Raw genomic sequence first — 3,913 nt, forward strand, 5'->3', positions numbered from 1 at the left:
TACGAGTTCGAGATGTCTGGACCTGCCGACGACACCGTTCTTCCGTCTGATTCGACGACGCTACTGAGTTCTTCGTCTCCTGGGCCTCTGTCGACGTCGTCAGCCGTGGCTACCCAACCATCGTCGGTGTCCTCTTCTGATGTCATGGTTTCACTGTCAGTCCCGGCTACGAGTGTTTATGCCCCAGGCTCGTCCTCGCCTAGCTCAGCTGAGTTGCCCCAGTCAAGCGTGCCACTCAGCGTCATATCAATGGAGGTTGGGCACTCCCGGTCGTTACCTGGTCCTCGATCCTCTCACGTCTCTCCCTCTCGAGGCATTAGCGTATCCACTACACCGACCGACCTTGTGACTCCGGCCGTGAGTGTCCTCCGACCGTCTCTCCCTGCGAGCTCGGCTGTGTTGACGTCTCCTTCTGGGCGTCCCATCCGGAGATCTACTGCGACTGCTCACACCGTGACCGCTCAGCTGCTTGAGGATCTTGACGCTTCTGACGACGAGGTCTTAGGGCCCGGTGATGGTTCTGCACCTTCCGCTAGCTCGACGAATCCTGCCGCTAGGTCGCTCTCGGACCCCATTTCTTTATCCGAGAACTTGGCGGGTAGTCCTTCCGGTTCTGACTCGGCGGGCGAAGATGTTCGTCGTTCTGCAAAGGCGAGAAAGCTTCATGCGGCCATCTTCGGTTCTGATGATGAGATGAGTAATGAATCTTTACCGCCGAGTGATCGTTGCTCTTCGCGGCATCCATCGATGGATTCTGGTGACGGGGCGACACCTTCTACCTCCGCGTCGGCTTCAGAGAAACAACAACGCCGCAAGCGTCGTTGCTCGTCGAGTCCTAAAGGTCACCGGTCGAAGCAATTCAAGAAGCACCAGAAACACAAGAAGCACCACAATAAGCATCGGCACCACAAGCATCGGCAGCCTGCGACATCCCCTGACATGGCTCCTGCCCAGTCTCTGTCGGTTACGCTTTCGCCGAGTGTGCCCCCGGTAGTGTCTGTTCCGTCCCAGCCGAGGTCGACTGTGTCATGACCAGCTTTGGTCACTCTGCCGGGTGCTCTTATGCCCCCGCTGACGACGTTACGGATCCGGGCCTCACAAGTGGTTTCCAAGGATTGCCATTTGACCCTTCACATGGCTCAGCTTCGCAAGGTGCCATTTATGCATTTCGGCTCAACCCGTTGTCGGAATGCATTACTGGACTCACTGACCGGCAGAGTGCAGCTGGAGCTCGTAGGTGGCAAGCGTCGTGTGCCGCCCACGCCGTGTTCTTTTGATGACATACGAGCTTTCATGGCTGTCTTCGATCCGAGTCATCCTTGTCAGCGTCTCCGGCGGATGCTCCCCGAGCTTCTTTTCTTCTTTTCTCCGTCAGTTCTGGAGGAGGCTCGGCGGTGCTTGGCTTCTCAGACCCGACCTCGTAACTTGGTGCAGGTTCTTGGAAATATGTGGGTGAAGCTTCGTGGCGACCGTCCCTTGGACTCGGCGGGGCGACCTATCACGACGGATGAACAAGTTACTTCGTTGCTCTCTACGAGCGTCGCCACTGGATCGTCGAGTCAAGTGTGCTGATGGGCCTCCATCCCGACCTGAACCCTACAGCCACGCCTGCTCAGCTTGCTGAAGTGTATGAGCTGTGGCTGGTGTACAAGATCGAGCGCAAACGCCGTAGTGACACCCTACGTTCCTTGGTTGTCGCTGGCTACGTCCAGCTCTACTCGGCGGTCATCCAGAAGTTCGGTGGCGAACATCCTCCTCTCGTGGATGCTAAAGTATATTTCAATCCGTCCGTCTTCCATTATTCTCCGGTCAACCTTTCGTGGGTCCCAGCCGGAAGTGATTGGGTTCAGTGCGCACACGACGTGGATCTAGCCGAGCCCTGGCGAGCTGGGTGGCTGACCGACCCGGCGATTCACCCGTTTAATACGTGCTTCCGCGCTCGGAACGTGGACTTCTTGAATTTAGCTCCGCGCGGTATGGAACCCCAGGTCGCTGACGACGCTATCGAAGAAGACTTCGACCATACCGAACAAGCGCCTCCTGCGAAAGCAGGAGGCGCTTAAATCGTCAAGGTATTCACATCTTCGCTGGGTTTCTGTTGGTGAGCTCGGCTCGCAGAACGAAAGTGCGTCTGATGACGACTCGGCGGACGATGGATAGGGTTCTCCTAACCTCCGCGGCGCGTCCCCGAGTATGTCTCTGTTCGACACCCCACTTTCGGGTTGAACGGATCCGCCTCACCCCACGTCACCTGCTTCAGATTCGGGGGCACAGGTTCTTCTTCCGCCTACTTCTGCGTCAGTCGCATTGACGAGCTCGGCGATGATACTCCTTGCTACGGGTGCGGGTGCTGCGTCTCCCCCAGCTGTCTCTCAGGGAGCGATGTCAGATGCGCCGCAACTCCTCCAATCGTCGTGTCCGCTGAGCTCTTCCCAGTTGTCTCGTCAGGCTCAACTCACTTGGAGTCCGGGTCGCCTCCTTTCTCGGTTTTTCTCTTTCGACTGAGCGGCACTGTAGGTATCGTTCAGGACTCCATTTCGTAATTATTCAGTATATGCAATTTCGACACAGTTGCATTCCATCTCAACTCGGCCTGTGTCGTTCGCCGAGTTGGTGTAACATTTGGTGCAATAGCTGTTAATCCTCATCTACAACTTGCACCATTTGCAGACGGTTTTCACGCTTCTTCTGTCGTAGATAGTCAAACAGGAGACCTCCACATGACAAATTCGACAGTGGTTCCCAAGTAGGATCATCGTATCCGACCCAGTTAACCTTGAACGTTCGCTGGGACCGTGACGTACTCGTGGATAATGGTAACTCGTCGTTAAGAATGGCTTCGACTTCATACTGGTTCGTACTTGCGTCTGGTTCCCAGCTGTCTTCCGGTAGTAATTCTTTGTTAAAGTCAAGTCACTTAGTCTCTTCGAGGTCAGTGATTAGCCTCATCTTGGGTCTCTCGCCGAGTTCGGTGACTGCTTTCAGACGTGATACATGGACTACTGGGTAGAACCTATATCCGCTCTTGTCGGGTAAGTCCAGTTCATACGCATTTTCGCTCACCTTCTTCTTCATCCTGAATGGTCCATGCCATCGATGCGCTAACTTCTTTGTCAAGCCCGACTTGACTCGCTCCATAAACAACCAGACTTGGTCTCCTTCTTTGAACAAGGATTCAGTGGATTCATCGCCTGGTTCTGCAACTCCGTCTTCGTCATCTGCTGCGTTGGGAATGGATCTTTTCTCCTTCGTGCTCAGTGCTTCGTTGTGTTCTCGAGCCCGCCTTGCCTTTTCTCGTACTTGGAACTCGGCTGCTAGCCGTAGGGCAATTTCCCGTTGTCTGTTCGCTTCTCAGCGCCACTCGACCGCATCCGCCGAGTTAGCCGAGCGTCCCTGTCGTATTGAGCTCGTCATAGCCTTGAGTGTAGACTTGGCGTCCCAGCCATGCACTAGATAGAAAGGAGTTTCTCGCCGGGTCGAGTCTCTTGAATTGTTGATAGCGCGTACCATCTTCTCGGCGATGTCATCCCAGTCGGCTTGAAGCGGGTCTTCCACGTAGACTCGTATAGTCTGAACCATTGTTTTGCTTGACCTCTCTTGTTGACCGTTGGCTTGTGGTCGGTAACTCAGCGTAGCCCTAGATCTCGACTATATCATCTCGGAAAACGTTTGGAACACTTCACTCATGAACCTTGGATCTCGGTCGTGTCGTATCAGAGACGGAGCTCCGAACCGCATGAAGACGCATTCTTTAAACACCTTGGCTACTTCGAGTGCCCCAGTGTCGTTCATAGCCTTAGCGATAATGAACCCCGTGAAGTGGTCCTGGAACAGTGTGGTGTAGCGAGATCAGCAAAATCTGCGAGATTGCTGGATCCGGCTTACCAACAGTGCCCAGAAACCGACTAATGGA

The sequence above is a fragment of the Phytophthora infestans genome, genomic scaffold, assembly GCF_000142945.1.
Source record: "Phytophthora infestans T30-4 supercont1.165 genomic scaffold, whole genome shotgun sequence".
In the NCBI taxonomy this organism is placed as follows: Eukaryota; Oomycota; class Peronosporomycetes; order Peronosporales; family Peronosporaceae; genus Phytophthora; species Phytophthora infestans.